The sequence below is a fragment of the Mus caroli genome, unplaced genomic scaffold (assembly GCF_978045245.1).
Source record: "Mus caroli unplaced genomic scaffold, Mus_caroli_1 scaffold_17, whole genome shotgun sequence".
Taxonomy (NCBI): domain Eukaryota; kingdom Metazoa; phylum Chordata; class Mammalia; order Rodentia; family Muridae; genus Mus; species Mus caroli.
The window spans coordinates 86849819-86877743 of record NW_028227272.1 but is presented as its reverse complement, the minus strand read 5'-3'; the positions used below and the strand labels follow the sequence as shown (position 1 = coordinate 86877743).

General features: G+C 47.3%; 1 protein-coding gene across 6 annotated transcripts in view; it reads left to right on the top strand.

The window, feature by feature from the left end:
- Window positions 1-27925, top strand: part of Tiam1 (TIAM Rac1 associated GEF 1) — a 349838-nt gene that overhangs the window by 201052 nt on the left and 120861 nt on the right. For 4 of the 6 annotated variants that reach the window (XM_029470562.2, XM_029470564.2, XM_029470563.2 and 1 more), the window contains one exon: window positions 27164-27332. The exons of the other annotated variants lie outside the window; for them this stretch is intronic. The gene's annotated coding sequence lies outside the window, so the exon portion shown is untranslated. The remainder of the gene's footprint in view (window positions 1-27163; window positions 27333-27925) is intronic. 6 annotated transcript variants of the gene reach the window in all.

The following is a 27925-nucleotide window of genomic DNA, read 5'->3' as shown; positions in this document are numbered from 1 at the left end:
TCATCTTGTTAAATAATAGATGGGGCGCAGTATGCATATCAGCCTTCTTTTGGATTGGGCAGGTGAGGAGCTGCCGTAACATGAGCATTATATGTGACACTCCTTTGGAAAGATCACTGGGCCACCTTCAATAAGATCGTGTGAGACTTTCCTTATAATAGCACCTCTAGCACCATGCCCTCCCTCCTTGTCTTTCCTACACAACTGTACACCTTCCCTTAGGAAGAAATGAGTTGCTACTGCCAGGCACAACCCTGAAGAAAGGCCAAACTTAGGAATTAAGGGAACATAGGTTGGATATCTACTCAGCTGCTTCAAGAACTTGGCAATGCAGTTCTCTGGCTCGGTTTGTCTCCACCAATCTAGTGACTGCTTTCATCCACCCACTATCCCTATGCAGACTGATAGGGCTTAAGTTTCATACTTTTTGGAATATCCACATGCATGCATACCTGCACATACATGCCCCTAAACACATGCAAACATGCACATATACACTCACACATGCATGTGCATGCACATACAAACACATACTCAGACACATACACACATGCAATACAGATACATGCATACACATAGCCACACCACACACACACACACACACACACACACACACACACACACACACACACATCTTTTCCAAGAAAAATCCCTTAAAAAGGGACGGAGATGTTTGGTTGTTTAGTAAAAGTATGTTGTGAAGGGGTAATCATTTTGAGGGAGCCAGAACTCTCAGTTGGAATCATCAGTAATTTTCCGTGCTCTGAGATGCTCTGCTATGTAACATGGTCTCATAATGATCAGCCTTTATTGCCATTTGCACTCCAGCTCTGGGATCATGCGTGAAGCTCATGGCTCACCTGGGAGGGGCGTGAGTGTTATTAAACGTCCTGATTACAGATGAGAAACTGGAGTTCCGCGTGGCTATGTAAGTAACCCAATCGAACTCTGGCCTCAGAGCTGGCACTCTGAGCTTTTGCCAAGTCCCCCTCCTGAGGAGTAGAGAGGCTCTCCTGGAAATAAGGATGCTGGGATTCCTTCCTTTCCTTCTCTGTTCTTCTCAGGCGCTCTGATAAGTCTCCGGGTGGCAGAAGACAAAGGGAGGTATTTTGGATTTTCGTTAAAGACCAGGGCGTGAGGTGATGTTTGGAAATGTTTATTTGGTCAAGGGCCGTAGTCCCTGGAAAGGTTGGCAGCCATATTTGAAATGATGTGTCCACAATGCTTACAGCTTGAGTCTTTCCCTGAATGACACCTTGAGCACCAAAGGTTCTAAAGTAATAATATTGATTATAATATTAATTAATATTAACCAACACAATATTACTAGTAGTAACAATATTAGTAATATTGATAATATTTTTGCTATAGTAATATTAATTGTCCCCAAAGTTAAACCCACTCACTTTGTGAGGACAGTCCAGGGCCCCCTCCATCCCTCCTGAAAGTGTCAGTCCCCTCTGAGTCAGCAGTTTGGGACATTATTCTCTATCCTGTTGAGAAAGTGCTTCCTGGCGATGGGGACACAGGAGCAAGGATTGGAGGTAGCCCATTTGTTCTGGATGGTGCTCCTTGGCAGCCCATTATTCACACCTCAGGAGAGCATTGCTGGATCCATTGACCTGTCAGGACAAGTTCGCTCTGTGTTTTCTCCTCAGAAAAGTTGGAATGTAGCCCTTTGTCAGAGGCTTGCCTCACACTAGTCAAGAGCTAAATGTAAATATATGAAAAATGCAAATCGACCTCGGCTGTAGAAACAAGCACTCTGAGAGCCGGTCCACACAGCTTTCCCCCGAGACTGTTGTCATGCCGCCCAGGGCCTTACGTCCTGCACTGTGCACCCTCCCTAACAGGAAAACTTGCCAGGCTTGGCCACTTGGTCATTTTACTGTCATGAAACTTACAGCAGAAAATGCCGTAGCTGGGGTTTCAGTAGGGAGTGGTTAGCGCCCAATTTCTGAAACACACTTGAAGTTTGGCCTTTCGGGAACCTGAGTTCAGTTTAAGATGTCTTTGGATCCTTTTTGGTGGCTTTGTGACCCCTTACAAGGTTTTGTTAGCCAAAGGCAGTGTTGTGACAGGTGTGTTGACCCTCTGTGGTGTCATTTACTCCGAACATCACTCATGTTGTCAGAACATGATGGCTGATGTCGGAAGCCAAACTGTCTGCAGCGTAAGGAGTTGCGGGTGGGTGGTTCACTCTGTCTCCGTGCCATCATAAAGGATCCAAACTTGATTCCACATGGCTGGATTGAGCTCCGAGTCCTTCTATGGCTTTTCTGCATTCTGTAAGCAGAGTTAAGAGGGAATTGGCAGAGTACCTCAAAGCTCTAGCAGGAGGTAACAAGACTGGGAGCGGCCAACTTAGCTACTGCCACATTCTGTTGGCCAGAACTCTGGCAGTGGAACTGGGTCTGTGGCTCCTGGGAAGGCTTCATTCCCTTACTTCCCGGGGGAAAGGTGACTGCCCCGTCACCTGTTCTGGAATGTGATCCAGAACTCTCCAAAGGTGGCATGCTTCGGCAGGGAAGACCTCAGCTGCCATTAACTTCTCGGAGCAACGAGGATTTGATGGAATTTCCAAAAATTCATTTTGCCTTCGGTGGTTATGAGCATTCTTGCAGAAGGGAAGGGGGGATGTTGTGTGTTTTGGTTTTCATTTTTTCAAATGCATTGGGCCATTTCTGCTTTGTGGTGACGTGTTTATAATGTGCTCGGAGCCTCAGGGTGGATTTCTGCCTGTGCGTGCTGGGATCCAGCTGTGACCCTGTAGATAATTCCTGGAGAGTCATGTAAACGGAGATGGCCCTACGCCCCTGTACCTCCAGTAGCTCCGAGTTTATGGCTTCTCTTTGCTCATCATTTGAGAAGTGTTGTGGGAGTTTATTTCAGAAAGGCTGCAGCCAGATGTTCCTGCTTAGAAGGAACATCCCAGCTACCTGATTTTTTTTTTTTTTCCTGCTAAAAGGTTTTCCTCAGGGCTATAAATCTCATCTTTGAGGTAATGTTGGTAAGAACTGTAAACTTTGCCTAGGTATCATCATCCCAGTGGAGCATATGGGATGTCAATTCGTTTCTCCCCCTGAAGAGAGATTCCCGATGGCGGAGGCGGGTGAGGTTTTGGGTGTACTGGTGCTCTGAGTTCTTACGCTTCCTTCCTTCCTTCCTTCCTTCCTTCCTTCCTTCCTTCCTTCCTTCCTTCCTTCCTTCCTGTCACTGTGGTTTTAAAATCTCATTGTCCTTGACTCCAGCAGCATGTGGCCCTCTGACTGCTTGCATTGGGTTTACAGTAAGCTGTCACGCCAGAGAGCCAAGCTTGTTAAGTTGAGAATCAATAGGTTTTTGGCAGAGCTACTTGAGACGGACTCCTGGCACTGGCAGGGTGGTGGTCAAAGCCGGCTGACTCTCGGTGGCCGCACAGTTCGCTGAGTCTCTCCCTCCTCGCACATCTTGCCACTCTTCCCAAGCCACGCAGTCATGGTACACTGTCATACATGCGAGCGGGTACTAATAGAGCTCACTGTGCACTGCCTTCTCTCGTGGACTGTGGTAGAGCAGAGACTGAGCTAACTGTAATACAAGGTCAAAATATTAAATATTTAGATAATAAGCCTTATGTATATTTAATATATATTGTGTCACATAGATTAATAATTTTTTAAATTATAGATAGCACACGAAAGGCAGAGGCATAGAGAACATGTTAAGCGTTAAACTCTTCCAAATGCCAGCAGGGTAACGTCCTTATCTGTTATTGTACAGAAAAGGAGACCAAGGCAGAGGCTGAATAACTCGCCCAGAGTCCTGTTGCTGGGCTGGTATGTATAGAACTAACCATTGTATAGCACCACCCTGGAGGAATGTGGCAATCCTCCTGTGGGTTCTTTTCCCTACTCCCTGCCACCCCCCACCCCTGATTTGGACACCCTCTAGCTCCGAGTCCCCAGTTCATCTGAAACTTTGCCCTCCTGTAGTTCTTTCACTGAACACGACAGAGTCCAAGCTCCCAACTGGGTCCCCCTTACTCAGTAGCCTGCCCTGGAGGTGTCTCCACCAATGGAAGCCCTTTCCTTGAGTGTCTTGAGGAAACAGCAAGGGCCAGGTGTCGAGGGGAGCCTCGGTTAATACTATTCCTATATTGGTTAGAGGAGCATGCCTGTTAGCCCATTTCCCAGATACCCAACCAAGACCCACATGGTACTACCCTCCATTCTGGGGGAAGATGTGGAATTAGAACCCATAGGAGCCTATGACCATACCATGCTGACCGTACTGAGTCTTCTCCTGCCTGGTAAGCTACAGGGCTGAGCCTGGTCAGTTCTTGGATGGAGTTAGAACCCATAGGAAATTTCACCAAGATTGGTTTCTGGTCCGCTCAGTGCGCTCAGCAGCAGGAGGAGTTTGTGGGCTTCCTGGGTTCTCTTGAGTGTTGACAGCTGCCACAGGAGTGGTTTGGCATGAAAAGACAGCGATCAGCCCCAAATTTACTTACCCTGATTTGCTAAAAGAGGAGGCAGATCCTCTGATGAGGACAGGAAGAGCTCATGGGTACTTGTGGCTAAAGGGCCACATGTCTTCACATATTGTATAATCAGTTTCCATTATAATAGTCACTAGTGCAGTGGTAGCTTCATGCAGATTATCCACGTCTGTGCCTGCATATATATCTTACAGTAAACTATCGCTCTCGGGGCCATTGGAGGGCTTATTGGGTTCAGGCACTTGATCTGTGATGATCTAAGTTGTGTTAGAGAGCACCTGGTGGAAGGAGAGGCCCATGTTTGACAAGTTGTGCTCTGACTTCTTTCCCCCACATGTAAACTGTGCTGCATGTGGGTTCCTCCTATCCGCACACACAAAATAAACAAGTAAGTGCGATTGACATTGACAGACTTAAGGCCACGCAAGGTAGCACATCCCTTTAATTCCAGTACTAGGTGGCAGATAAAGGCAGAGCTTGTGAGTTTGAGTCTACCTGGTGAGCCAGCTAGGGCTACACATTAGACTTTGTCTCAAGCAGATCTAACCTCTCCGTTTAGATCTGCAACATACTTGAGGGGCAGAGGGCACCACAGTACAGGCATTTCTCCTTCTACCAAATTGTTTGAGAGTTACTGGCTCCCCACTCTCAGGCATTCATTTTTTTTCCCCTCTTCACTGATAGTCTTCTGTATAACACCATGCAGGGACCCAAAGCATGGGACCAACTCGGTGCATCCTTGCCCCCACCCCTCCTCATACTCTCTTTGCATTTTCCTGTCTGCCCTTAGTACAGTCATCCCTGTTTCCAGCTGAGAACCATGTCTGTCAGTTTAGCTGTTTCTTTGTGTTAATGCAGCTCCTCGATGCACTCTTGACTCTCATGACCTTCTGCGAAGCCCAGGCCAGTTGCTCTGTAGGGTCCCTTTAACTTAGCATCATGGACTGTTTCCTCATTACTCAGTTCATGTGCCGCACCATGGGTAGACACGCCATTCTCGAGGATACACGTGATCCTGCGTCTTCTGGGAGCGGCTGATTTTGACATGTCTCATGTCTGGTGATGTGTGCTCAAATGGGTCACTGGGTTAAGAAGCTTTCTTGCTCTTCTTTGTATAAGAGTATTATAATTTTGGAATGATGTAGATTCCTCATTACACACTCTTATTTTTATCAATGTAGACTCACAGTTTCCTATAACCGTAATTTTAAATGTGTCATCAGGGATAAAGGGAGTCACAACAGTGGGGTCTCCATGATGGCACAAGTGCCTTAATAGGACAAGGAAAAGACACCTGAGGTGACACTTCTTTTTGTCATAGGGCACTCTCCACCATACTGTGTTTCAACAAGAAAATCCTCTCCTAACAAGTAGCCAGATGCAGGCACCATTACATGGGCATCCCAGTCTCCACAACCATGAACTGAATACACTTAATAAATTATTCAAACTTCTATTGTCCCAGCAGAAAATGGACTAACATATTGCATGTCTTAGGGTTTCATTGCTGCGAAGAGACACCATGACCAAGGCAACTCTTATAAAGGATTTAGTTGGGGCTGGCTTACAGTTTCAGAGGTTCAGTCCATTAGCATCATGGTTGCAGGCATGTCACACAGACTTGGTGCTCTAGGAGCCAGGAGGGGGCTCTCGTTCACACTGGGTGGAGCCTGAGCACTAGGAACCCTCAACGCTCACCTAGACCCTGACACACTTCTACCAACAAGACCACACCCACTCCAGCAAGACCACACCTTCTAATAAGACATTCCCATTGGCTAAGCATAGTCAAGCCACCATATTGTATTATGCAGATTTTCCAGCACGGGGACCATCCCTGAGAGGGAAACAATTTTAAAGTAGAAACCAGTTAGGTTAGCTTGCTAACAGTTTCTGAGGTTCACGTCATGGCTAGGTGGCCCTATTGTTTCTGGGCCAGTGTGTATTGAACACCATCAGAGACAGGCGTGGGAGAACACTGGTTGCTTATCTTGTTGAGGGCAGGACATAGAGGACAGAGAGATGGAAACAAAATGACAGGGGGCAAAATACATCCTTCCTAGGCTCAATCCCAGTGACCTTCACACAGACCCACCCTCCTAATGTTTCTCTCACTTTCCAGTAAGGCTATAAAACTGTGACCCATTCATTAATTCAGACGTGACGTCAGAGCCCCAGGATCAGGCATTTCCCAGGGCCTTGCCTCTAAACAGTGCGTGAGCCTTTCAGAGACCCTTCATACGCAAGCCGAGCAGTTACAACCCAGTGACATTATCTGTCCTAATGAGGTACTATCTATCTTGATTCTGAAGTCACCCTTGACATGGGCCGTAGGACGTCTCTTCTGGTGAGTCCCCTCTCCCTGTGCTCATTCTGCCTTGGACAGCTTTGGATGTTTTACATTAGGGGCACCGACACCATGCAGGCCACCCTGCACCTTCCACTTTCTAGTGACCATGTCTCATGTTGATTTTCCTTGTTTGGAGGCAGGGTCCCACTCGCGATCCTCCTGCCTCAGTCTTCGTAGAGCTTCGATCACAGGTCTGTGACACCATGCCCGGTGTACCAGACTTTTTAAAAAAAAGTCTAGTTTATGGCTATATTGGGCCAGTCAAACATAAACATTTGAAGGGGAGATTTTATAATCGGGTTGGATTTATTCCTAAATTAAGAAACAATGAGATGCAGGCTGCCGCTGATCTGTCACTTGTCGAGGAAGGGCAGCCTCAAGCCTCCAGGTGCATTCTTAGACAAGCTATTAAAAGACCCAGGAGGAGTCGGGTCATGTCAAGACCCAGCTTTGCAGATGTCGTAATCGCTCTTTCCCTACACAAGGTGGTGTTGATAAAATCTCCCAGGAGATTGGAGGACAGGTTTTTAAGAACAACAGGAATGACTAAGAGAGAAAGTCCAAACCCCACTGAGGGGCAGCTGAGAGAGGAGCCAGACAGGTTATTTAATATCTCCTCCCAGGACCTGGGAAAGAGGGAGAGAGCCGGGAGATGACTTTGGTTCTGTGTTGATGTTCGTGGTCCTCCCTGCCACCAGCTCCCTCCTAGTCTCCATCCATCTGCCACCCCAGTGCCATGAGTTCCGTGAAACTAGGCTTGAACCAAAGCTTGTCTGTTATCGCTTAATGATGTTCTTTCTGATTTATTCCACTTTGCCACACTAAAAATAACCCACCAAATTTTTGGCTTTATGTCTTTATGTACACACAAACACACTCAAATGATTTTTATCTTCAATGTTTTATCACATGTACAGGTGCCTGTCTCTTTGTATGTATGTACATATGGGTGCAGGTGCCTGCAGAGTCCAGAAGAGGGCTTTGAGTCCCCTGGAGCTGTAGTAGCAGGTGGTTTGGAGGCCCCTGACTTGGGGGCTGGGAACTGTACTCAGGTCCTCTGTGGGGACAGTGTGTGTGGTATTAACTGCAGAGCAAGCTTTCCAACCCCATGGCTTTCCAGAGCTGAACAGAGAAGCCCTGTCTTGAAAAAACAAAACAAAAGAAAGAAAAGAAAAGAAAAGAAAAACATTATTTTACTGAAGAGAAACTTCCTGTTATATATTAAGCAAGAAAATTCAACCTGTAATTTTATATTAAAAAAAACTTTATTTCAAACACATACTTGAACATGAACTCGTATGCACATGTGCGCGCACATATACAGTGACTTGAGACCAGTACAATGTAAAGACACTCCTGTGGCAGGACTGGGGTAAACTTAGAAACTGAAACAGTGACGGGGACCGGAGCCTCCTGTCTGGTGTCAGGACTTACAAGGGAAGTGAATGGCTTCATCTTAGCTGTCGTATTTGCTGTTGGCCTCTGGTGCTTGCCGGGATTGGACAGAACTGAGTTTGGGCCCCAATTTTGAGACGATCAGGGTGTATTTTTAAGGAACAGTTTGTCTTGATGGCATCCTGGAAATAAAGAACATCCAGGAGGTTTGAGAGTCTAATCAGCGTTTTAATCAGCGATTTCTTCTTTATCTTTTCATAATTTGACCCCAGAGCCTCTGCCATACCAAGTGCGTGTCCTACCTATGAGTGATGCCTGCAACCCAATCCCTGTATCTTTTGATATATGCTTCTGAGATGAGCAGGGTCTTTTTTTGTTTTTGTTTTTTGGTGGTGTGTTTTGTTTTGTTTGTGGGACATTGTCTGGCTCTTTAGCCCAGGCTGGCCTGTAACACAGCAGCGACGGTTCCCCTGCCTCAGCCTTCTGAGTACTGGGATTGCAGGTGTGAGTCTGCACATCTATAAGATTGCATTGCCTACTGGACTTAGTCACTCTGCTTTCTTTCCCGTCCGTTCACCTCTCCCTGTTTGCCAGTTGTCATACATTGAGCTCTGACATTTCCAAGTTAGTCTGAAGTTTGTAAGAAGGTTGGGAAGAGGGCCTTTTCTTCGCTGTAGGAGCCAGTGTAACCGGTGACTACAGGAGCAGCTTCCACAGCCACCCAGGGGCTGGACTGTGAGCGGCAGGTCAGTGTTCTGCCAGCACTTTTGCCAGACTGCAGGTCCTAGGGTGGAGCTACAGCTCTCTTCGCCTCTGTTGTCATCGCAGTGACTTTAACTAGGACCTGCCCTTTCAGAGCTGTCATCCTTAAAAACAACACAGTAAGTCAGTTCTCCACTCGTCGCTGCAAAGACAGCTATGATGTTGCATCGTACTCCAGGGGAGTCACGGCTGGAGGTTAGCGGAAGGCAGGCCAGCACCACAGGACAGTCTCCTAGGGCTCTGACCTCTCACACCTAAGATGAATGGTTGGATTATGTGGACAACAGATCATCGAACCACGCGCGTGTTCTCCCAGCCTCGTATTTCTTGCGCCTAGATCAAAGGAGTCGGCAACCGGGTGCTTATTGTGCATTTAGTTGCCTAACACGGAGTTCCAGGCTGGGCTCCGTCTCTCTGCAGTGCAGTCCTCACGGTGTCCATATACAGTACCCTTCCTCTGTCCCACGGCTACAGGGATGGTTTAAAGAAAGGTAGAAAAGCCAGGGGGTGGTGGCGCATGCCTTTAATCCCAGCACTTGGGAGGCGGAGGCTGGCAGATTTCTGAGTTCGAGGCCAGTCTGGTCTACAAAGTGAGTGCCAGGACAGCCAGGGCTACACAGAGAAACCCTGTCTCGAAAAAAACACCCCCCCCCCCAAAAAAAAAGAAAAAAGAAAAAGAAAAGAAAGGTAGAAAAGAAAGACAAATAGAACCCAGGGTTTTTGAGGCATAATTTTAATTCTTTAATAATCTGGCCCCTGTAAACTAGGCCCTATGTAAACATACTATGGGCTCCCGGGCCTGGACATGTATTCTGGGTCCTTCCAGACTGACCCATGACAGTGATCTTTGCCTTGGAGTTGGTATGTGCCCCTCCCTCCACAGGTCTCGGCAGTTGGCACACAGTGTCTCTGGTATAATAGCTGTTGTGATGGCTCACCAGAACTGATGACATCCTGTCATTTTACTCTTAGTTCAAGATCGCTTTGAAATTCCCCATTCAGGTCCGTTCTGTCTGTCACTTCATGCATAACTGGGGCAGGGTGGGGTAGTGCCTACAAAGAGCCTGATTTTGGAACTGGCTCTCTGAGTCAGCTCGACAGCAGACCCATCTCACCAGCGGCGTCTGCTTACCCTGAGGTCCCTTACAATTTGATTTTTGTCCCTTAAAAGTGTAAGGTTTGAGATGTAAACACTACAAAATTGTATTAAGTCTTATTTGTTTGTTTCTGTGTATGTGTGCATGCCGTGTGTATGTATGTGCTGTGTGTACGTGTGTGTGTGCTGTGTGTGTGCCATGTATATGTGCTGTGTGTATGTGTGTGTGTGTGTGCGCGCTGTGCATAAGTGGGCGTGCTATGTGTAGGGGTGTGGGAGGAGTCGATGACAGGTCCCTGGAGCTGGAGTTATTGGCAGCTGTGAGTCACTTGACTCAGGTGCTAGCATGTGAACTTGGGAGCAAGAGCAGCAATTCCTTTTAAACACTGAGCCATCTCTCCAGCCCCTAAAATTGCATGTTAATATAACTATGACTCATACATGTATATGGAAATATTTGTGTTTAATAAATCTGATTCACTTTATATCTCTCCGACAAGCCCTTTATGTATGTGTGCATACTACATATGTTTGTGAGTAAGCCCGGTGAATGCTTGCCATAGCATGTGTGTGAAGGTCCTTTCTTCTGGCCATCTACCTTGATAGAAGCACACTTCGGGGTTTTCTGGTATGTACCTGAGGCTAGCTAATCCTTGGCTTCTGGGTTCTCCCCTTCTTCTGCCTCTCCTCCTCTTCAGCACTCCCAAGAGTGCTGGAATTATAGACTCTCACGACATGTTTTTTTCTGGGATTTGAACTCAGGTCCTCAGGCGTGCTTGGCGTGTGCTTTTTCATGAACTGTCTCTCTCGCTCCTTTCCCGACAAGTTCTTGGGCAGTAATAATATCTTCCACTGGCTGTATTCCTTCCAAGATACGACAGTTTTGTTTCTTATTTGGAAGATAAACCATCAACAGCTACTTTCAGGCAACAACTGTTTGCAAAATATTAAGTGAAGATGGGACTGTAGAGACCTCCCTGAAGAGCTGGCAGCTCCTCTCACAGAGCCGTGTATGTGGGCCGTCGTGGATCATCACGGAGGACGCTGCTCGTCCTGTGTAATTGTCAGGTGTCTGTCTTTGCCATCCTTGTCAGGGGGCCCTGTGCGTTCAGCGATGGCCACAAGGAGCAAGGGAGTATGAATTCAGGTGTGGCTTTCAGAGAGCACTTTTCATGCTTGAAGCATGGCTCAAACACCCGAGCCTCTGCTGCCCGATAATGTCAGGGTAAAAGGAAAACCCCGCTTCCTCTCCACTGCCACCGACCGCCAAGGCTCAGGCCCTGCCTGCCCAGTGTGCTCTTCCATGGCTCTTCTCTTACTCACTCTGTCCCCATTTTATCATAGAGGGGACTGAGGCTTGGCAGGATGAAGAAACAAACTCTCTCCTGTTGTTTGGGTATGAAGTAGCAGACGTAGAATTCCCTGGGCCGTGGGCCAAGTCCCTCATCGCTGTCTTGCAGCTCACGGCTGTGGTGATGCACTTGAACTTGAGAGCACTTGCCTGGGAACAGTCCTGGTTTTGACACATGTTGCTGGGTGTCTTTCCCATTGCCCAAGACCTGTTCATTATCTGTTTCAGATTTCATTTGGAGATTAATAATTAACCCCTAAGGGCTTTTCCCATTGTGTCAAGTTGAAACAAAAAGAAGCTGACCGACTCCCATTATAAATGGGACATATGTAACAAACAGCGCTGTGCTGCGCCCCAACAAGAAATAACAGCTGCCAGGCCTTCCATTTGTCTCCTGGAAGCCTGGGCCGGTGGCAGCAGCTAAGTCTCATGCTGGAAGCGGTGTCCCAGACCTCTCATGCCAGAAGAGGGTGGTGGTCTGGATGCCAGGCCAGATTTACTACCCAGAAACAGGGCTGTGATTTCCCTCATTCCAAGACGCATTGGAGAAGGTGCATTTTTTTTTAAAAACTGAGTCCCAGAAAGAGATATTAAAGTCTTTTAAAGATTTAAATATGCATATCACATCCCAAAGTATTTTCGAACAGTTCACTGGTGTGTCTTCAAGAATCTTGGATGCATTGTGTTAAAGACAAAGCAAAATAATAGACCCGTAATTAGAAATTTTGGTTCACAGCCATTGATGATCCCCTCCCCCCTTAATTACTGAGGGACTGGTGATGTCATTTAGTGCTCTGTCTCCTCTGATAGTGCATATAAGGCCCTGGGTTTAATCTGCATCCACCCAAGGAAAGATTTACAAACGGACCTAATGGGAGGGAACTCTTGCGACTGTTTGTTATGCGAGCAGGAGGAATCATTGCTGCTTGACCCTGTGTGTCCCGTGCTGTTGACTCTGCCTTATTTCTCAATACTCCCCCCCCCCCCCCGCCCTCTTTTTACCTGGGTGGTGACAAAGGACTTGGGATGATAGAGGTCTCCATAGCACTCCTTTTCAAGGCACCTACCTCATCCCTTCTTCTCCTTGCCTCCCTCCTGGGAGTCTGCCATTCGCCATTCGGTTTATCCCGTGAGTAAGTGGAGCTGGAGCCAAGGACGAACTCCTCAGATGTCACTGCCATCTTCCTCACGGCCTGCGTGGTGCTTTTATGGCTGATGGAGCAGGAAGATTCCCAGGTGAGGGTGTCTGGCAGTGACATCGATGCTTGGAACAGCCAGCGAGGCAGCCAGCTTGAGAGCTTGATTAAGACAGGGAGCCGTACTATGAACAGGCACATTTTGTTAAAGGTTGTTTCCCACAGTGGGAAGCAATGAAACACTCACAGCGGCCTGTCAGTATGTTCTAAAAAAGGCTTTAGGATGAAGAAAGTCAGTGGGGGGTGGGGGCGGGGAAGGGGGCTGAGTGACTGGCTCCTCTTGTCGCCTGCTGGGTCTGAAGATCTTAACTTTGACCATAGGCAGTGTCTCTCTGGAAGCACTGGTAAGCCCTTCTGTGGCTTCTACCAAGTGTCGGGCTGTCACAGGCAGTGCAGATAAATGACCATATCAGAAGCTGAAGGACGTGGGCCTGGATCCAAATACAAGTAAGCCACTCCTGTGTCCCCTAGACAGCAGGTATACCTTCATGCCTGTAAGTGGGGTAGGTGTGAAGCGCTTACCTGGTCCCCGGTTGCTAGGGTGATTAACTGATCTTGTGTGTGTGTGTGTGTGCGTGTTTGTTTATGTTTATGTGTGTATATGTGCATATAATTAACTTTTCACACACACACACACTTCTTAAATTATGAAGCACCTTGCATATTTTATTCATGTTCTCTAGCTATTTTTTAGTGTCCTGTGGTATTCACAGCATACAGCTGTCTATAGTAACCATTTACATACACATATGGCTCCGTGCTGTTAAGTGCATTCCTGTTTACATAAGCCTGGCCATCCAACTCCAGGGCTGTCTCACTTTCTTAGGCTGACCTCTAAACATCACTGCACAACATTCCTTCTGGTCCCCCCTTCCCCTTGCCACCTTTACATCCGCCATTCCACTTTCTGTAACACACAGTGCCTTCAGGAGGATGCCCTGTCTTTACACGCAGTGAACAGAGATGGCGCTCTGTTCCTTTTCTTGGCTCACTGATCCTGGCACTGTACTTTTAGCACATGGCATTGCGCTGGATGAGACTACACACCCACCAAGTGTTGTTACTCTGTGTCAGTAGTATGAGCTGGAGCAGGGCTATCAGGGTACGAGTGTGTGTGTGTGTGTGTGTGTGTGTGTGTGTGTGTGTGTGTATGCGGTGTAGGTCAGAAGTCAGTATCACATGTCTTCCCTGATTATTGCTTTTAACCTCTTCCTTAGAGACTGTATGTATCATTGAACTTGGAACTTACAACTCAGCCCCAGGGATCCTCTTGTTTGTGTCTCCTCACCGCTAGAATTACACGGCCATGCTGCCATTTCTAGCTTCTATGTGGGTGCTGGGAGGTCCACACTCAGGTCCTCAGGCTTGTGCAGTGAGCGCTGTACCACAACCATCTCCTCAGCCCCGTGGAGTGTAGGAGAAGAAAGCGAGGGTCTGATCCAGCTTCAATTGGAACCGAAGCTGGTTTTGAACATCAAGGCTGCCATTGACACATAGATAATGCTTTGTTTTGTGTTAAAATGCATCTCGAGGCAATATTGGCATGTTGTGTAACACATGCGTGGTGTGTATGCAGGCAGGGATTTAAGGTTTTGCATTTTTCTCCCCCATCGGTGGTAGAGTTCTCTCCTTTCACTGTAGAGATACCGAAGATGGAGCTCGCCTGGCTTTGTAGCAAGCCCCTTTACCCACTGAACCGTCCCGCTGGACGGAGCAGGCAGATTGAGTTGGGATCGGCGTGGGATTGGGTTGAGTTGAGTGAAGACCACAGCCTGAGAACAGTCGTCGAAGGGACTTTTTAAGTCGGAGAATGACATCAGGGTCTTATTTACCTTTATGGGAAACGGAACTGAGCTGGGTGGCACGGCACAGATGGTACATTGTTCCTGCAAGTGTGAGGACAGCGAGAGAAACAGATCCAAACAGGAGGCTCAGGAGCTGGCACCCCGGCGCCAGCATTCGCTCAGGCCTCCCCCAGCCCCAGCTTCCCTGCGCTTGCGGGAACGCAGCATCGGCAGAAGCAGGAGGCTGCTGTTATTTTGATCACCAGGCTCTATTTAGTGAATACACTTGATTAATCTCCTCCTCCTTCTCATGGATGCTATTTTGAGTGGAAAATCACTACTGGAAAAACAAATCCCTACATTGATTATGTACAGCATGCGTCCCCCTCCCCCTTACATGCCCGTTGGAGTCTCTCTCAAAAGCCCCTATTTTTAAGGCTTAATCTCCAGCCTGCCGCTTTTGGGAACCTTTTAAGGTTACGGGCACCGGTGGAAAGATTATGGGCTGTGTCTTGTGAGGATTTGGGGACCTCGTCTTTTCCCTGTTTCATCTCTCTTTCCACTCTCTGTCTGTGGAGTGACTTTGCATCCAGCAGGAGCCCCCCTCACCAGCAGACCATAGACCAGAGCCTCCAGAGCATAAACCATAAGTGATTTCCTGAGATACTTGCTACACCACGCCCACTGGGCTGTGGAGCCTAATGGTTAGAGGCACTCCATTGTACTCCAGAAGAACCTGAAGCCACAGAGAAGTTGGCTGGTTTGTACCCAGTTAACAAGTTCTCTCAGCTCTCAAGAAAAGGAACATGGCTTACCCACCTGTGGTGTGTGTTCTTTCATTTGGCACATGGAGAAGCAATGTTAGGAGGCAGTCTTAAGCCCAAGTGCTTAGCCCGTGTTCTCCGAAGGTGGGCATTTTCAGAAAGGGCTATGCTTAGGCCATGGAGGCCCCCCCCCCCAGCCTTCTCAGGACTGGTTTGGTTTAAATGGGGACTTGTCAGTTCTTCCTAGCTGGGAGGAAATGCTTTCTCGGCATGGTGCATTAGTCATGAGCAGGGTGTAGGAGGGGATCGAACAATCATCCCGACCCTCCTCCCGTGGATGGGCTTTCAGGCTCAGCTCCCAGCCCCAGCTGGGTTGGAATTGAGGACTTGCTGGGGACCCCCCCACGCACACTCTCCCCGCTGTGCACTTGAAGTCTTGGATCACGAGTGGGAGAGGTTAGCGATTTCAAGGCTGGCATCAAGTACTGCCAGCCGGGAGCTCAGGGAACCATGGCCTCCGCAGCTTGCACGTGTGTCATAGGGCAGCTGGGTGAAGGGTCACGTGAAGGGCACCGAGGTGTCAAGTGCTGAGCCGTGTGCTCCGAGTCTGTGCTTCCGGCCCATCCTGAGAAAGAGCTGGAAGGTGTTGGCTTGAGTAGAAACCTGGGATCCCAGCAACCCAGGATGACAACCTCCCTTGAGTACAAGAAGCACCAGCCAGCCACTCACTGTGAACACTCTGTGGGGACAGACTGTTTAGAGTGTCTTCATTTGGCAGATACTGATGCTGTCCCTCATACCATGGAGAAAAGGAAAGCCAGTTGCTTGTCGGCTTGGCCGGGCTCTGGTGTCTGGTTGTTTGGTCAAATCAGTAGTTCCCATCCTTGGCTTGTGTGGACAGTAGTGGGGTGTTACGGGTATATGTAATATAAGTGGACATGTCCCATTGACCACTATGACAGAAAGTAGTGAGATATTCCCTCACAGAACTTGTAATCCTAACACACACACACACACACACACACACACACACACACACACTTTAAAGATAAGCTCTAATGTAGCCCGGGATAGCCTTGAACTTGATTTGTAGCGCAGGGTGACACAGAATTTCTGATCCTTTTGCCTCTACCTCCCATGTCTAGTTTATGAGTTGCTAGGGCTTGACCCCAGCACTTTGCGCAATATTGTAACTCAGTTTGGCCTTGAACTTGCCATCCTCCTGACTCCATCTCCCAAGAGTTGGGACTACAGGTGTAAGCCACCAGACCTGATCAGAAGAGAGGATTAAGATAAATAATCAAATAGTTGATAATTATGGGACTCTAGAGGAGAAAAGGGGCTGAAGACATCTTGGTAGATCAGAGCCTTGCAGCGCTGTCAATCAAACTCTGTATTGTAACATGTGAACGGATTTCCCACTACTCTGCATGCATTTTATTTGGAGGGAAGATAGGCATTCCTTCTTTCAGAACCTCACGTATATTTAAAGTTTTATTCCAGTTTTATCCATCCCTCCACTCTTCTCTCCATGAGCTCCCGGGGAAATCTGTGAGTGTGTCATCAGAAGTCTCCCCTCTGCTGCTTGTGCAAGAAACATTTGCATCCTAGCTGGTGGGGCAGGGACTGAAGTGGCTGCATGTATAACCGTGTCTCGAATGGCATTAGTTCAGTTTATACGTGGTGAGGTAGATGGGACAGGAGAGTAATAGAGATTAAAGCTAGGGGGCTCAGGGTAGGATGGGGTAGATACGGAGAGGGTAGCTCAAGGATCTTGTGGGAGGAGCAGGGGCTGGGGAAGGAGAAGAAGAAAGACAGATGTGAGCTCCCAGGAAACTCCAGCGCTGCACAGCCCCAGACCCCCAACTCTGAGGATAGAACTTCTGCTTATATCAACAAACTTTTTCTTCTGGAAGTGATTTTTTTTTAAATTATTTTCTGTTGTTTGCTGTCGTTAACCTTTATTTTTCTAGACCGATGGCTGAAATTTCTTAATTACTTCCCTCCAAACACATCTGAAATTAGCCACACAGTAAAATGCAGTGGCCTCCATGGCACCAAGTATACACATTGCATGCTCCTGTGTGCACACACGCACACACTCAGTTTTGCGTTTGTGTTTACAACTCTAAGGATTTCCCGTTGGTTTTCGCATCCCGAGAATGTGCATAGTATATTAAAACAGTATTTCAGGCGTGGAATCAGGACGCGGTAACACACGCTGGTACCGATTGGGGCAGGCATGCTTAGGAGTTTTATCATTGAGTAGGATGTACATGACCCGCCTTGTGTATCACTGCCGTGGGGGCTGCTGAGCACCGATTCTCCTAAGCCAGGCCTGGCATCGGCCTCGCTCGCTGTGTGGTCCCCGTTATTACTTGGCAATAAATGTCGGCTTTTTGAGCCAGTAGCTGTCACAGGAGACACAGATTTTCCATGTGATTCTGTGTACTGGTTTTTCTGCAGGGGCTTTGATGTGTTTCAGACCCTTCCCAGAACTCCCTTTATCGTGGAAGAGGCTGGTTAGTCTCTGACTTGGCGTAGTAGGCGTGGCTGTGTTCTGCCTCGGTTTTTATTTTATTTTGTAGCTGCTTTCCTTTTTCAGCTTGTGACTACATCGTGTGATCCGCCCCCCCCCCCCCAACCCCCTCAGTTTGTAACTTGGCTGTGACGAACATGAGACATTACTCAGACAAACTAGTGTCACAGCCACTTTTAAAGTGAGGTTTGATCACTTCTTGCTCCTAGGTGTTCGGGGTCCACCTGGCAATACTGATGCTCTTTTCTCATTCTCACCCACCAACTGATGGAAAAGAGAAGTTCTCAGGGCGTTTATCCTTAGGGGGCGGGGTGGGGGCTGGGGCTGGGGCCCAGGGCAGGGGGGCGGGGCGGGGGCTCCACCGGAAGTGTGGAACACAGAAACTTCCAGACCATGCTACCCTCTTAATTTTAGAAAGACTGGTGAGAAAGTTTGGGCTGGAGTTACTTGGGACTTCGTAGCCAGCTTTTTTTTCCTCCTTGTCTTCCTACGCCCTTGGGTACCTAGTTCTCTTTGCTTGCCTGACTTTCGATGTAACTGGGACAGCGTTATAAAGGACTGCATTGCCTTAGGTCTCCGCTGACATCCCATCTTACATCATGGAAAGGTTCATTCGGAGCCCTGTAGTTGTTTCAGGGGCCCCTGGATGCATCTTTGCATTCATCTCAATTACATCACACTGCGATCTACACAGCTTTGGAATAGTAGTTGCTGAAGACCTTAAATACTAAGACATCCGAGGAACAGATGAGGGCAGTGGGTATCTGCAAGTCCAGAAAATTTGGAGGTTGAACTCCAATCAGAGTGAAGGTACAGGCTTCACGTCTGTTTTTATAATAAGCTATTGCTGCTTTGCAGTGTAACATTATTCCAGACACCGGTGTGGTTCAGACGTGTGTGGCTGAGACGAGGTTTAAACAAACATCAGTCCTCTCTCGGGCTCTTTGAGGTGCTCTGCTGGTTTTTATTTTGTTTTATTTCTGAAATGTGCATTCATTGGATCCTTGTTTGAGAGGTGATCTGGTTCCCCTCTGATTGATTCGAAGGTTGTGGCCAAGCCTGGAAGGTGATGGTGGAGCGATCTGGTGGCAGATTTGAGAGATGATTAGGTCCCAGAGCTCTGTACTCAGAAACGACACTCGAGAGGTTCTGGAGATATGGCTCAGCTGTCAAAGGCTGTTTTAGCAGAGGACCTGGGCCCAGTTCCCGGCATCCTCGTGGCAGCTCACAACCATTGGTTAACTCGTTCCCAGAGACCTGATATCCTCTTCCGGCCTCCACAGCACAGGGCACAGAACAGGGTTCAGGCATGAAAGATAAATTAAAGAAAAAAAAGAGGCCTGGGTATGAAGCCGTATGACCGACCGCAAGTCACCTTCGGATTACGAGAAGCAGCCCTTTCCCTGGAAGCCAGATCTGCCGGCTCTCTCAATTTGAGGCTTTTTAGAATCCAGAACTGTGAGGAATACGTTTCCACGGTTTATAGATTATCCAGCATCAAATTCCTAGCCAAATGGATGGACCTGGAGGGCATCATCTTGAGTGAAGTAACACAATCACAAAAGAACTCACACAATATGTATTCACTGATAAGTGGATATTAGCCCAAAACTTAGGATACCCAAGATATAAGATACAATTTGCTAAACGCATGAAACTCAAGAAGAATGAAGACCAAAGGGTGGACACTGTGCACCTTCTTAGAATTGGGAACAAAACACCCAGGGAAGGAGTTACAGAGACAAAGTTCGTAGCTGTGATGAAAGGATGGACCATTTAGAGACTGCCGTATCCAGGGATCCATCCCATAAGCAGCTTCTAAACGCTGACACCATTGCATACACTAGCAAGATTTTGCTGAAAGGACCCAAATATAGCTGTCTCTTGTGAGACGATGCCGGGGCCTAGCAAACACAGGAGTGGATGTTCACAGTCAGCTATTGGATGTATCACAGGGCTCCCAATGGAGAAGCTAGAGAAAGTACCCAAGGAGCTAAAGGGATCTGCAACCCTATTGTTGGAACAACATGATGTACTAACCAGAACCCCGGAGCTCTTGACTCTAGCTGCATATGTATCGAAAGATGGCCTAGTCGGCCATCACTGGAAAGAGAGGCCCATTGGACTTGCAAACTTTATATGCCCCAATATAGGGGAATGCCAGGGCCAAAAGAATGGGAATGGGTGGGTAGGGAAGTGGGGGGCGCTATGGGGGACTTTTGGGATAGCATTGGAAATGTAATTGAGGAAAATATGTAATAAAAATATTAAAAAAAAAAAAAAGATTATCCAGCATCAGGTGTTCTATTATAGAAGCAGGAACTGATTAATTCACAGAAGGAGATAATTTCAATTCCTTTCTCTTTAAAAAAGCATTTTTTTAGTTTTTGTTTTCGATACTGTAACAGGTTCAAGTAGTATGTTTTAATTCTTAGAAATCTTGTATTTATTTATTTTTCCCTTCCTCTTCGGTACAGTTAGATCCCATCCCTGGCCATTTCTTCTCATCCTCTTAAGTTAAGCTAAATGTTGCTACCCTTTAAAGACCAGAACCAACAGCTGTCTTGCAGAGCTGATCTATTCCCCTCATTCGCTAATGCGGAGCAAGCAGCCGTTGCTCGTGGGCAAGTTAGTGGTCACCCTTCTTTCCGGGTTATAGGCACCATGAGAAAATGGTCTTGTCCCTTACCTCGGACATACATCATCTGCTCAGCAAGCCTTGGCTGAGCTCTACAGAATGGTATAGCTTTTACCTGGATAATTCTCCTTGAGCCGAAAACATTGACAGTTTTTAGACAGGTTTTAGCCAGTCCAAATATAACTATTATAAAATCTATTTATACGCACTCCGTTCATTGTTTGTAAGATGCACCATTGCTTGATGCCACACTGGGAAGGGAGAAAAAGTGTCTGCCAATTAAAGCCAAATATACCATTGTGCTATTAAGATGCATTCAGTTTCAGAGCTCCTAAAGCGGAAATTGTTCGTTTGTTCTTGAAATCACGAAATGATTGTGCTTCGTCTGCTAAAACTTGAAGTCTTAATTGTGTAGTTACCAAACAACCTGAAGTGATCTTCAAGTGAAGCATTGAGGTCTTTTGGAAAGATGCCTTATATTTGAAAATGACTGTGAGTGAAAGTGTGTTTTGGACTAGGAGTCCAGACAGGGACCCGGGACTTCAAGCCCTTTGAATATATATATGTCGATCCATCTTATGATACATCCTAGTCTATAAATTCCAGTCTTGGATCTTCTTCTAAAAGATGGAGACTGAACCAGATGTGCTGGTATCAGCACTCAGGAGGCAAAGGCAAGTGGATCTCAAAAAAAAGAAATTTTTTTTTTTTTGAGCCTCATGGGGAAAGAATTCTCCTGCACCTCAAAAATTCTTAGGAGGAGTTATTTTAAAACCATTTAAAAAGTCATTCAGCTTCATTTCAAAGTGCCGGACAGTGAAGCACAGAAATGGTTTGCTTAGTGACCTAAAATCGTCCTGTGTTTCCCAAGGCCCATGGGAATTTGTGACATCCGGTTAGCCATGGTGGTTTGGGGGAATCCTGTGTCATCTCTGCCAGGTGAGGCAGCGTGGTTTCCTGTCCTCACACCTCCCAATCCCCTTTGGCGAGCAGTGACACGTTGGAATGCCAATCAAGTCCTCATAAAGCTACACACCTCGTTCTAGAATGACTCTCTTCCCTCACATGCCCATGCCCTCCCTCTACCAGGAATACGCGACAGCTCTTCTCATAGGACTTTCCAGCCAATTGCAGCTGGGACCAGAACCAAGGGAGATGTGGCCCTGGGGAAGGGCAGGGATTCCACACCCCTCTGCCCCCTCCCATCATGGTTTTTTAGGAGGCAGCCAATGGAATGACTTCTCAGTCTCCATTGAAGCGACATTTTCTCTGTCATCTCCGATACAGAGGTCCCCAACCCTTGTTCATAGGCATGGCTGCCTTACTGGCTTGGGTCATTATGACCCAAAGGAGGCTCGAGTCACAGTGACAGCAGTTGCTGTCCTGATACCTATGGGTGCCTTTCTTCTTGACTGCGACCCGAAGCCTTGTGCTTTTGGAGAGAGCCCTGTCTCTCTGCTGGCTCCAGAACATTGGGTTTGGAAAGCCGGAGGATTTGAACTGCACGCCCCTCCTGGGTCATCTGTTCTTGCCTGTGAATGAGGAGCACACCTCAGCTACCATCCACCCCGCCCTGTGCCGCAGGAGACTGGCTCTTCTTGTGCCTTGGTGAAAGCTTCAGTTTCCACGAGAACAAGGCAGATCTGACCAAGGAAAGAGATCGGAGTGGCTTGGATCTGGAAAATTCGGTGTTGAGCAAAGTGGTGTGTTTTGAAATCTCTCCTGAGTGGAGACGCTGATGTGTGCCTGAGGAGATTTTTCTGGTGTGCAGTTTAAGGATTAAACTGTTCTGATTCAGAGGCAGTTTGAAAGTGCTTCAACCTGAATCTTGTCTTCTCCTGCCGAGTTCTCACGGTCTCTGAGGTAACCTTGTTCTGTCATTGGGAACACCCTGTCAGCTGAGCCTCAAGCAGGTGAGACAGTAAAGGGCAGGGTTTCCGCACTGGATGCTAACCACAGTTAGCTTCTTTCTCATTTTATTAGGGAGGTGGGGATAAAGTATTCCACTTTCTCAGACAGCATCAGGAGTGTGCTTGTCAATACAGCTCTAACCTGAAGTAGTATCAGGCGCCAAGAGCCCAGAGCTGTGCGCTGGCCTCAAAAGGTCCCAGGGTTCTATGCTGAGTGGGATTCTCAAGTGGTCAGTTGCTTTGCAGATTTTAGAAATGACAGAGAAAGGCAATGCTTTTTTTTTTTTTAATTGAAAATTGATGTTGTCATGCTGTGTCCTGAAGGGGTTATTAAATCCGTTTTAGCAAGCTGGGCCTCATTGAAGCCATTCTTAGCATCAGGCTGTGTGGATATTTGGGAGCTCTGCTGACCAGCTGTGGAGCAGATCCCTTTGGGACTGGTGGCTTCCAAGTTCCCTCAGATGACACCAGTAGGGAGCTCTGCTGTGGCGGTTCCCGGCTGTAGATGTCCAAGTGTAGCTGTAAGATGATAAACATGAAGAACTTCAGGAAATTAGAATCAGAGTGTTTGGGCCCAAAGCCATGGGCATAAGTGCAAGCCAAAGAGTAAATTGTCTATAAATGGTGGCTCCCCTGGAGTCAGGATAGGACAGATGACTTTATTTTGAAATACACTTTCTTTACTAATGAGCATGGTGATGCCTGTCCCACCAGAACCTGTTGGTTAAGTGCTGCCAGAGACTTCACTGTTCCAAAAGTAAAGTGATTATTTCAGCAGTTGGCTCCCACCTGCATCTCAACACACGGTGATGCTGTGAATCTGCCTCTTGCTTCATTACCTCAGGATGTGTTTTGGCCATGTTAGAAAACACCATCGCTCAGAACTAGGCCAACGGGGTGGACATGGAAGCTTTTGGGGATTTTCATTTGGCTGGTTGGAGTATCTATCTCTTTATAGTTGCCTTCAAATAAAAACAACAACAAAAAAACCTCGTTGAGCTAAAAATCGTTTCATTCATGTTTTATGGGATAAGAATTGGGATCCATAGCCTGCTCGTTCATCCGTGCTGAGAGAGAATTGATTTTGTGCTCAGACCCTCGACCCAGTCCCCCCAGTTCTCAGTGGTTGTGTGGTCCACCCGAGAAGCCCATTGACGCTCACCTTGTGTGTGAATCCTCACCTCAGCTTCAGCGTTTGCAAGCACTAAGCAAACACAACCTCCTCGGAAGTGTCAGTGACCCCAGGGGAGTTTGGTCCGTTCATTGGTCAGGCCAGAATGTCTGCCTTGCCGCTGTCTACCCCTCAGCCACGGTCCAGTGCGGTGCACGGACATCGCTGTCCAGGGAGAGCTCAGGAAATGACAGCCAGCACACTGTGCAGCAGGGTCACACTGCACCTCTTCCAAAATGAATTTGCAGATGGAGGTTTGTGGTTCTGTTCCAATCAGTTGTCAAGAAAAGACGTACATGCATGAAATGTGTGAGCGAGCCCATGAAGGAGGATTGGGTGTCTGTCTTTGTAGCAGGGACATGGGTCCTACAGAGAAGCTGATGTGAACATTGTGAGTTTTACAGATGTCATGCTCCTGTCTGACTAGGCTCCCTCAATGTTAAGCTGGCTGTGTTTGTAGTTCAGGAGTTGTGCTTATCAGCCCTGCCCCCTGCTTCCGCCGTGTTTCTTTTTCCAGTAGTAATTGCCTGTATTGTTTTTATCTTTAATTTCATTTTATTTGTAAGTGTGGGAATATGTGCACAGACAGGTGGACACACACACATGCACACATGTACACAAACATACACACATGTACACACATACACATACACACATGCACACACATGTACTCATACACATATACACAAACATACACACATATACATGCCTGCACATATGCATGTATACACACATGCACACATACATAGACATACACATGTACACACATACACAAACATACATGCATGCACACATACTCACATGCACACGAATGCACACACACACACACACACACAGAGTCTTGCACTCATCATGGCACATGCGTAGAGCTCACAGGACATCTTGTGGGAAGCCGCTTTCTCTTTCTACCCTAACCACCCCTGTAATCAGACTCAGCTCTTCAGGTGTGGTTGCAGGAGCCTTTACCTGCTGAGCCATCTCGCATGCCCCTCTGTTTTATATTATTTCTGTACGAATGTCGCTCCAAGTCTTTAAGTAACAGCTTTAAAGAAAAATGAAAAAAACTGATGAATTTTCTTTATTCTTTATTTTTTAAATACTAAAACATTCTGGTATCCTAGATCAGTTGTCTGATCTATCCATCCCTTCTGCCCGTCTATCTGTCTGTCCCATCCATCCCATCTACTGCATCCTGATTTGGGAGCAAATATGAATAATAAAATCTAAATCTTCTTGGCATTTATTGTATATGAAATAAATGTTCAGAAGTTTGACCCTGCCCTACCCGTCTTCTCACGTTTAGGTTCTGAGAGAAAGGAAACTTGGTGGTTCTCAGTAATTGACTAGTTGCAGATGTTTGGGCATATCAAGGGCAGAGTAAGAAGTAACACACTTCTACAGAAGGTAGTGAGAGGCTGGTCACTGCAGCTAGGTTCCTTGAAGACATGTGCAAAGCTCTCTCCCCGTGCACAGTGGTTCTTGGAACCTGCAAAGAAACACAGGACAAAACAATAAAAATCCCGGTAGAGCAAGCAAGCCTCAGGGCATCCGGGTGGAGCAGCCCAAGGGTTTAGGAAAAGCCATAAACACAGAGCTTCCGAGAGGGCAGCTTCATCATCATCATCATTCATCTTCCCACAGGGCTGGGGCAGTTGGACTTTCAGCCCTGGGTACCGTTCCCCACCGCCTGCGCAAACTGGTCATTTGATACCTGGCACGTAAACTGTCCAGTGCATAGGTGATCTACTAGCCCCTGTTTCAACAGCCCACCCATCCCCTCGGGTGCTCCTTCTGGTCTACAAAAATTCAACAAAGATGGTGCACATTTAGCAGAACCAATCACCAGATAGGCAGCCAGTGGATTATGTAACGTAGATGATCTCATGTAACGCTCACAACAACCCAATAGTTTGCAACTATTATTATCCCCAGTTTTAGATGGTGGATTAACAGTCTGCCCCTAATCACACTGCTAGTGAAGATTCCACTTGCAGAGCCAAGTTGTGACGACTGCCTGCAGCGGTACCCGGCACAAACTCCCACCCCTGAGCTTGGTGCGTAGCCGCCTTCTGATTCTCCAGAACCCTGTGAGTCTCAAGGCTACCAGCACACATTCCCAAGGTCACCGTGGTGTCTGGTCACTGCAGCCACAGTGACTGCTTGCTGGCACATTGTGCTCTTAGCTTTATTTGCTGATTACAAAGGAACAAACACGTGTGGGCTCCGTCCTAGGCTACCTCAGTGTTTCCATTCCATAGACAAGGTAATGGGTACATTTTTTTTCACCTCCTAAAATCAGGGGGGGAAAATTACCAAACAGACTCAGTGTCCTTTCCCTTTGTGTTTTCATGAATAACATCCTATACTTTTATCTTTTTCAGCTAGTTCTTTTGTTCGGGTCTAGGAAGAATGTAGATAGAAAACATTTTAATTCTGGTAGATAGGATAATTTGTTTTTAAGGATGAGAACTGCATTCTCAGCCTCCGTGGTGCAGGTGGAAGGACAGCCGCCTGCAGGCCGCTCTGCCAGCGAGGAGCCAGCCTTGCAAATCATTGGCAGCTGGCACGGTAATGAGTCCATTTCAATATAAATGGGCTGTTGCTTATTAATATCTGCCAGTTCCTAAGCGATTCAGGGGCTGCTTTGAAATTGGGGGGTATTTGCTGAGAGCAGTGGAAGGGGGGCCTAGGAAAGGGGACGAACAGGCTGGCTGTGGGGGCAAGCGTGGAAAGAGCACGCACCGTGGGCTAATAACGGGGTAAGGCTAGAACTTCAGTTCCTTCCCCTGCCGACGTGAGTCACGGGCTTCATGGCTAAACAGCACGTTTCCCAAGATAAAGAAGAAACAAAACTCACTGTTCCATTCCGTGCGGACGTATAGGTTTATTTACTTCCTGCCTCCGCGTGGGCCCTTTCCACTCAGTTCTCTCCGTGTTCCCACTCGGAGCTCTTGCCAGCTCGGGCTCCCATCTCGCCGAAACTACCAACTACCAACGGTGGGTGGCTGCAACCTGCCGGCAGCTCACAGAGGAGGGTCCAGCGGGAAGGGGTAACAGGCATGCGCTCAGAGACACTTCAGGCCTTTTTGCTAGCCTGAGTGTTTGTGGTTTCACCTCAGACGATCAACTTCAGGTGTTAAAAATGAGAAGCTGTCAGCACTGTCATTCTTGGAGCTCTTATTGTTGTTGTTATTATTATTAATTTTTGCCAAATCACTGTTTATACATTTTACTTTCTTTCTTCTGCATTCTCCTTGCGAGCTTTATCCGAGTGTGATGTTTGCCATATTAAAGAAACACACAGAGGCAGGAAAGTTTGTGGATTGAAGTTGTACACACACACACACACACACACACCCCTGATCCCCAACACATATCATTTTCCTTGACTCTCTTTATCAGCAGAGTCTGTGAGGCTATGGAGGTTCCCTGTCCCTTTCCCTTCCCTGTGACAATGAACAGTATCCCCTGCTCCTGTCAGCCAATGCCCGAATCCACAGCCCGGTTAAAACGAGAGTCTGCAGGGCTCTCTCTGACCATCCGTACAATGCTGCTGGCACATCTGTGTGTCTCTGGCCGAGCTGCCATTGTATATCTGTAGCTAAATGTTGTCTCTCCACTCAAGCATTGTATTTCTTCACATCAAGTTGACCTTAGCGAGTCAGTGAGCTCCTTCTTTTCTTTCTCCCTTCTGACCATGGCCTTTCTGACTTCCTATCTCCTTCAGGTTTCTGGCGCATTCTCCCAGACTCAGGTGAGACCCCGATGGGCACCCCGTGGGGCAGGTGCTGACACACGCCCCAACTCCAGCCACTGACACCATTGCCAGCCTCAGTCTCTAAATGCCACACCGCTCCTGGGGCCAGTTGGGCTGGGCACCACTGTTGCCTTTGAAGGTAGGTCCGTGCATGCAGATTTGAGCCCCTGTGTGTCTGTGTGTCTGAGGAGGACTTCAAAGATGGTGTGGCACATACAGCAGAGTACAGCCCTTGAAACTGCAGTGCCTGATAGACATGGTGGGACAGGAGTTCCCAGTCACTTCTGCAGCTTAGAGTTGCAGGTCTCTAACAATTGAGAGGCATTAGCGGTAACCCAAAATGAAATGGGAAGCTTGAACAGGTACCTGTGAAGTCCTTTTCCTGTGTGAATTGCCCTCAGGGCCTTTTATCTCTGAGTTTCACTGGCTTTAGATAGGATTATGCTTGTTAAAAGAAAAGAAAAAAAAAAAAAGCAAAGCAAACTGGGTTCCCAAACCCAGCCTAAAACAATGATAGATTCCTGCTCCATGTTGTCTTTAAAGAGCAGGGATAAATACAGTCACAATAATAATCTAAATTGAAGATCACTGCCTCTCTGCTATAAAGCTTGTTTAGTTTCTTGGGTTAAGGGTATTTGTGTGTGACTTGGCAAAAGCTCTGCTCAGGCATTGTATTGAATTAGTACAAACTTTCAAAGCTTCATTTCAGTTTAATCTTAGCTTCCCCCCAGA